Consider the following 8,813-nt stretch of genomic DNA (forward strand, 5'->3'; position numbering starts at 1 on the left):
TTGCTTACAAATTATGAAATGTTCAATATGTGGAATGAGCTTAAACAGAGTGAATGTAAAACAATTCAAACGAGAAAACTAACGGCCTGATTTATGAAAAAAAAACAATAAACGAAAAATAAATATGATTTACAACATCAAACGACATCCACTGCATTACAGGCTCCTGACTTGGGACCGACAAAAACAAAGTGTGGCGGGTTAAGTATGTTTGCTGGTGGCCATCCCCCACCCCCCTTTTTCCCGGCCCTAACATGTAGAGTAATATTAAACAATTGACATCTTTTGTATTGTAGAGTTCGATATCTAAATCTATGACACTATTTCATTAAAAGGACAATTAAATCATGTTACATGTGAAGACATATCGACCGAGGAATGTAAATAATGTCATCCCATTGTCGGTTATCGGACATTACATTTATTTTCGTTCATTTCTTTACCAGACTCAGACTCTTTTATTAATCCAACTCAATTCTTCACCAGTTAAAGTTGCGATTGTCTTTTAGCTAGGATTTATCTTGCTAAAACATAGAAGTGCTAAGTCTGTTAAAGTTCCCCAGAGTAAAATAATGCATAATCAATTCTATATCTCTTCTAGTTTATTACCTAATGGGTGTAATGGGAATTTTACTTCATACATTGTTCATCAAGAAATCAGTTTGCATACACAAAAGAAGCATAGATAAACCGATGCATATATTTGAATAATCGTTAAAACTATCAAGATGGCTCTTCGGCTGATATTAAACATGCATCGGAAAGACTTCATATTGGGTACTTCTTCATTTTCCTTTTTTTTTTATTATAACCGCCTATTTGGTCTTTCTGTAGCAGGCTTAGTTCAATTGCAGGAGTTCGTGGATTCTTTTTCCAACTAAAAGACTTTAAAATTAGTATTTCGCTTCTTCTCCCCTTCATGTCGGGCGACATTTAGCATTATTGTATTGTACTCATTTAGATCATCCACTATTAATCTGGATCAGATGCCCACAAAGTTAGCTTGTCATTTCCTTGATTCTTTTGTTCGACCAATATTGACCATCAACATGATGTACATTTAGTTCCTTTATCCAAAAGCTTTGCCGAACCTGTCGTTGGGCATCACTCCAGTGAATGTTTTGTTCAATCACTAGGATTTTCATGCGGTTAAAGTCATCATGTTTGTGACCCAATTGTCTGAAATGCTGAGAAACTGGGAGAAGTGGCTTCTCAGAGATATCACTCATATGGCCATTGAGGCGTTTGTGGAAAGGCTGCTTTGACTCACCAACATATTGGAGGCCACAAACCGAACATTCTAGAATGTATATAACATACATACTTTTGCAGGTAACATTGCAAAATATCCTATAGTTATTTTCGGTTGCCTTACTGTAAAAAGTTGATGAGTGATGCATCTGTAGGCAGCATTTGCAGCGTTTTTCATCACACGAACGACATTCTCCAGAAGTACATCTATTATCAGACACTTCAGCCCGCACCAGCAGGTTCTGCAGACTATTGGGTTGCCTTAAAGCTATCATGGGAGGCTCGGGAAAATTCTTGGATAGTTTGGAATTCTTTTCAACTGTTTTCCAATCCTCACGAATGACACCGAAGTTGTTTTTGAGAGATGAGTGGTAAGTAAGAACACTTTTTTAGGTAGTTCTGTGTTTGTAAACCCTTCTCTTTAAGCGGATTTCGAGTTGACTTAATCGTTTTTTAGTTGTTTCTGTGTTGGAACAAATTCGCTTGACTCTACATGCCTTTGTCAATGAAACTAAATTGTCGGAGGACCTTGACAATTTTGCCAGAAGTCTTCGCATTAAGGAATATTTTGCGTCGAAGGAAAATTACAACAGAAGCTCGGATAGTGACTCAGAAATATCAGAAGACGAGAACAACTACAAATTTGTACAAAAAAGTACTTGGATCCCTAAACCGAGCAAAAATGCCACATTGGAATCATTTATTGACAATTTTAAGTTGGACATTATTAGACATACTAGAGAAAACAACAAAACTTTTGAAAATCTTACCAATGAAGAACGAACTGCACTGAAAAACTTACGATCCAACAACAATATAGTCAATAAACCTGCAGATAAAGGCAAGGCAGTGGTTGTCATGGATACATCTGCCTATATTCAAGAGGCTGAACGACAACATGGCGATGCAAGGTTCTACCGAAAACTAGTGTCTGGTCCCACAACATCTTTTAGCAGAGAAATAACTGATAGTTTGGTAGAAATGCACGACGATGGTTTCATCGATGAAAAAACTCATGAGTATTTGAAACCAGAAAATCCAAAACCGGGCAGATTTTATCTTTTACCTAAAATTCATAAGGCCAATAACCCAGGAAGACCTATTGTTTCAGCGAACGGTCACCCGACGAAAAACATCTCGGAATTCGTTGACTTTAATCTTCGTCAACATGTTGAAGACTTACCTTCTCACATCAAAGACACAACCGATTATCTTAAAAAAATGCAGGCCTTAAATCCACTTCCCTCCGACACGACACTTGTCTCTATGGACGTCACATCCCTCTACACGAATATTCCACATGCAGATGGCATTGATGCATGTAAAGAAGTTTGGAATTCCGGACCATTAAAATATCCATCTACTGAATGCCTGGTCAAAATGCTCACGCTGGTACTAAAGAACAACAACTTCACCTTTGATGGCGATCATTATCTGCAAGTTAATGGAACTGCTATGGGCACCAAAATGGCTCCATCATATGCCAACATATTTATTGGCAAATTAGAAAAACAGCTCCTTGAATCTTCCATCGAAAAACCGCTTTCCTGGTGTAGATTTATAGATGATATGGATATGAAATGGAATAAAAGTGACGAGGATTTAGATACATTCATCACTCATGCAAACAACATACATCCAAGTATCAAATTTACTCATGAGAAATCTAAATCCAAAATGACCTTCCTCGATACTTCCAGCTCGCTCACAGATAGCATCATACCAACAGATCTATATTCTAAGCCTACTGACACTCACCAATATCTGTCCACTAAAAGTTGCCATCCTGCTCATTGTACTAAGAGCATCCCGTACAGTCAGGTACTCAGAGTCAAGCGAATTTGTTCCAACACAGAAACAAATAAAAACGACTAAGTCAACTCGAAACCCGCTTTAAGAGAAGGGCTACAAACACAGAACTATCCAAGAAAAGTTTTCAGAAAGCGGAAACTATTCCAAGGAGTAAACTGTTAGAATACAAAGATAAAAAGAAAAATAAGAGGACTCCATGTGTTCTTACTTACCACCCATCTCTCAAAGCAGCTTCGGTGTCATTCGTGAGGATTGGAAAACAGTTGAAAAGAATTCCAAACTATCTAAGATTTTTCCCGAACCTCCCATGATAGCTTTTAGGCAACCCAATAGTCTGCGGAACCTGCTGGTGCGGGCTAAAGTGTCTGATAATAGAAGTACTTCTGGAGAATGTCGTTCGTGTGATGAAAAACGCTGCAAATGCTGCCTACAGATGCATCACTCATCAACTTTTCACAGTAAGGCAACCGAAAATAACTATAGGATATTTTGCAATGTTACCTGCAAAAGTATGAATGTTATTTACATTCTAGAATGTTCGGATTGTGGCCTCCAATATGTTGGTGAGTCAAAGCAGCCTTTCCACAAACGCCTCAATGGCCATATGAGTGATATCTCTAAGAAGCCACTTCTCCCAGTTTCTCAGCATTTCAGACAATTGGGTCACAAACTTGATGAGTTTAACCGCATGAAAATCCTAGTGATTGAGCAAAACATTCACTGGAGTGATGCCCAGCGACAGGTTCGGGAAAGCTTTTGGATAAAGGAACTAAATGTACATCATCCAAACGGCACCAATAAGAAATACTAGCAGTTTTATTTTTCAATCATTTTGGGATGTAAATATACACAGTCACGTATATTTGAGTATAGAGTTTTGTTTTACATTATGATGTTCAAGATTTTGGATTAAATCAATAGACCAAAACTTACCTGTATTACTGAGCTATTTTACACATACAATCAGTATTGTTAAAACTATTGACACTGACGAAGGCTATTTGTTAAGCCGAAATATTTGTCAACACGATTTTATAACATCATCTTCGTATATTACCATCTTATATTAGAACCGTTGTGCAAATCTTATATATATTAGTCCGTCTGCAATTTTCTTACTGCTCTGTACAGAACAGAATAACTTAAAAGCAGATTTGAAAATGTTATAGACATCAACTTTTGATAAAGTCCAAGATTACCCTTGATGTACAAAATATGCAATTATCATTGCTAAAAGATCAGAATTAGGTAGATATTATATACTTATACACAAACTCAAATGTTTATTCTATATGCAGAAGATATACTGTGTAAATGAAAATAACACTTAACAATTTCGTGCGCCGAAGCACTTTGCAGGATCTACTTTCATCAGGAACAGTCAAACCTGAAATGCATTTGAAAGCCGTGGATGTATAAATACGTTGAAACATTTGGGGCTAAAAACAAAAAAAATATAATAGACTAGTGAAATTGCTGATATTTTTTAAAGAATGTCAATAAATCTAATAAGTTCTAATAAAAAGAATCAAACAAGATTGAATAAAATGTTAAACAGAAATGAGAGTCACAAAGTTCAGGCTGGCTAGTACAAAGCAGGATAAATGCCTTTGTCAACATCATGTTATCGAACTGACCATGCATGTAATATTTGTCACTTGATATTAATCAGTCTATCAATTGGAAGTGTTTTTATCAGTGAATATTTTGTTGAGGAGAATGCTTTCGGAAGTTAAAAGACAATATTTGTCAGGAAAAATATGATTAAAACTTAATTGCTTATGGTGCTGCTAATCTGCAAGTTGTTCAAGTGTTTGACATGCTCCATTCAAAATATATTCAGACAAAATAAAGAAGGGATTATTTTTATTTTATTAAATGACACTTAATACCATTGATATCCATTACTAGACAAAAAGAAATGGTAAAGTAACAAATGTAAGAGGAAACATCTGCAAATAACTACTAACTAGACCTCTTGTGGTTGTTACAATTCTATTTTTAGCAATAAAATATGACAAATATAATTATTGGACATGTAAAGACATGATTAAAGCCAATTAATGTTTCAACTAATAATATTCAAAATGGCGAAATTTCTGAACAACCCTATGAAACATCATTTTCTAATTTTTTTTAAACAGTGCCTACAGTCAAACGCTTTATGGTCGCTCAATTATTAAGTTGGTTCCAAATATGAAAATAACGTTGATCCATGGAAGATTTTGATACTAGATTTAACGTTGAAAGGGATCGCTGTTTCTTTTTTTAATCTCGATATTATAATTTCTGAAAGGAGTCGTGATATCATTTATAACAAACGGGACGACTTTTCTTCTTTCATTGTTAATTTTCCTTTCCTTGATCGTGATGTTCTGAGTTGTTTTGATGCGTCTGTTTGTATGATGTCTTCTTTTAATCAAAAAACTATTTTATTAGCAAGTCGTGTTTATGGAAAATATACATATACAGATATCTAAACATGATGAAGGTAACACTTTTCAGTGATAAAATAAGAAATATATATGCAACGGATATTAACTGCTATTGTTCTAAATTAGCTATCAATCATTTCTTCTTTGTATGCTATTCGATTATCTCTAGATAAAACCCTCATATTTGAATTTCAGCTGATATTTTAGAATATAATTTATTTAGTATGTTTTTCCACTCGTATAAATGTTATATATTGAAAACATTGTTTAGTTCTTTTTCCAATATTGATGATGACTTATATTGCTTAAACACAAAACGAACTGTTACAGTAACCAAAAAGGGAAGTAATTGTTCCGACTGAAAACTTGTATTATTAGTTTTATATTTTTGACAAAAAGTTGAATAGTTCATAATGGTTTAAGCTGTTTAAAGCAATAACTGTGTACACGTGTACAATCGTGACACACTAGGACTATACTTTTCAATGGTTTCCATTATGATTTTTTCAACATATTGTACCAAAAATATCATTACATGTAACATACTAACCTTTTATGTGTTCCCATTACACAGAATAGTTTTCTGCACGACGCTTTGTCGATGACCTGTTACACGACCAAGCACGTTTAATATGTCTCATTATTTCCTGCTAACGGCAGGTGACATATCTAAATTACATCCTATTACCTATGAAATCTGAAGTCCGTTTTTCAAACGGGACTTTATCTCGCTGAGCTCTCCACCAAGATATGTTTCTCAGCTGGTTCGCATTGCATGTTATTATATCAGAAACTTGGATTAACAATTGAGATTAAGTAAAATAAAATAAAACCTGTTTAAATTATAGAATCAATTAGTTGAAAGTCTTTAGAAAATGTACCAAATAAATGAGGGATTACCCATCTTTCTAGTTCATCATTTTCATATTGAACATTTAGCTAACATTTGTGATACAACATATTTAGGAAACGAAAATGTAACTTCAAGGGGGGGATTATGGTTTTTTCCTAAAATGAATATTCTGATCCCAATTTGAAGAAAAAAAATATTGTCGTCAAGCAGATGACAAAAAAAGATATTCTAAATCCAGATTTCCCCCATACCTTATAGACAAGTGTTACATTTAAAAAAAATAATTTGATTGATAGCGACGAAAAACTAAAAATAAATATTTCTTACTCAGACAAAATAACATAACCCCCCTTGAAGTTAAATTGTTGCTCCCTTAAGCTTTTATAAAACGGCATTTCCGAAATTTTTGCAATTATATGTCCTACAATTTTAGATCATTTTGAATTTCTTTGAGCTGCACCAATCAAGTTACTAGGATGTTAGTAAAAGAGAGACAACATCCAGGATGGCTAAACAAGAAAGACCAACAGACAAACAACAGTACACAAAACGCAACATAGAAAACTAAGAAATTTGTTTGTCAACAGTAACCATATCAAGCAATAAATCATAATATTAAAATTTAATAGTATTTTCAAGTACGGTAGGTTACCAGAATGTTTGTAATTAATCATAATGTTTACCTACGTAACGATTTGATAGGACACTTATATATACATATACATGTATTGACTTGACCAAGACAGACGGTGAATTGAGGCTAATTTAACACTTTGTTTTGGATTACATTTTTAGTTAACAATGAATTCCAGATCACTTCTTTGTTTTTGTGCAATGATATTTTGTAAGTATATATTTTTTTTTTTATTTTTTTTTTCTACGATGACCAGGATTCTATTATTATTTTTTGTATAGTTGTGTTCACTGATCAAATAATAAAACATTAAAATGTCAATGAATTTAAAGTAAAATATATAATGAACATTTCGAAACGTGTATATTAAGAGCAAGGGAGGAGTTTTAATACTATTGATTACAGATTATATCAAATGTGCAGAATAAGGAAATTGCCCAGCTCGTTAATCCCCTCCCCCGTTCCCAATGTTAAAAAAAAGATATGAAATAATAAAGGAAACTAAATAAAAAATAATTAAACAAAGGTTTTTCTTTTTTATTAATATTTCACAACCACGATACGATTGCCGGTCTAAGAATAGTAATTGTAGGGCACAACTTAAAAATCTGTTAATATAAAAAATAAGGAGATGTGGTATGATTACCAATGAGACAACTATCCACCAAAGTTCAAATGAAGTGGATGTAAACAAATTTTGCGATCGTGACTAAAAAAATGGGTCCAGATGAACAATATACGTATTTTCAGTGTTTTGCTTTGTTTTCCATGCTACTAATGTGCTTGGATCTCATTGGCACTCATACCACATCTTCTTATATCTATTTACAATGTGTACACACTTTTATAATGATATCTCAACTGGTTTCGAAAATCCATTATTCTCTAATTCTGCATGCATTTGGATACATAATATTTTTACCGTTATTGTAATTTACTTTGAAAATTAATGACATTTAAGATGGCGATATGATAAAGTCTTAATAAGGTTAACATTGTTTTGTAAAGAATAAAATACAAATGTGAGTCTGCAAACTATAGTTTATGTATTACAGAAGTACTACATATTCATGCATTGCATTTGTAAGTTTATTTGTGGTAAATTAATCATTTATAATCATGCAATAGCATTTTATTTTAGATGTTATTCATGCTGTTAACTGTGTTCCCCTGGGTTTAGACAATGGTTTAAGAAGAAAACGTGAGGTCGTGTCGTCTGTTAAATCCGTCGACGTCGATTTAGAAGATGGTTTGAGAAAGAAACGTGAAGCAGTACAGTCTATCAAAGCCGTCAACGTCTACTTGAAAGATGGTTTGAGAAGGAAACGTGAAGCTGTCCCGTCTAAAAGATCTGTCACCGTCGATTTCGTTGTACTTACAGCCGCACGGAATTCATCTATAACGACAAGGCAACCCCCGATTTCAAAGAGCTAATAACCCCCTTCCTTGACGCGGAATGTTCAATTCCAACTAAATGTATTTCACTAAGTAGGCATTGAATAAAACAAAGTGATGAATGTATACATCTGTATGAAGAAGTCTTAATGATATATTTTTTATTAAAAGAGGTATGGACAATTTATTCTTACAGGAAACTACAAATGAGAGCTTCCTGAAATTTGCTATCAGGCTTCATTGGAACATGGTTTACCGTGTGATCATTTTCATATCAATTGCATTTCAACGTCTTCCTGTTTACAGAATAATAAAATATAAAAAAATAAGGAAAAGTGGTATGATTGCCAAAGAGAAACATGAAGTGGATGTAAGCAATTGTAGGCAACCATACGGCCTTCAACAATGAGAAAAACCGTATAGTCAGCTATAA

The 8,813-nt window shown here is 33.8% G+C and overlaps 1 long non-coding RNA gene across 1 annotated transcript; it reads left to right on the forward strand.

Moving 5' to 3' along the window:
- Window positions 1-7,065: 7,065 nt before the first annotated feature.
- LOC127704355 (uncharacterized) lies at window positions 7,066-8,530 on the forward strand. Its single transcript, XR_007983240.1, has 2 exons — window positions 7,066-7,195; window positions 8,127-8,530. It is a non-coding gene; the product is annotated as an uncharacterized LOC127704355 (long non-coding RNA).
- Window positions 8,531-8,813: the final 283 nt, after the last annotated feature.

The sequence above is a fragment of the Mytilus californianus genome, unplaced genomic scaffold (genome assembly GCF_021869535.1).
Source record: "Mytilus californianus isolate M0D057914Y unplaced genomic scaffold, xbMytCali1.0.p SCAF_6, whole genome shotgun sequence".
Lineage (NCBI taxonomy): Eukaryota > Metazoa > Mollusca > Bivalvia > Mytilida > Mytilidae > Mytilus > Mytilus californianus.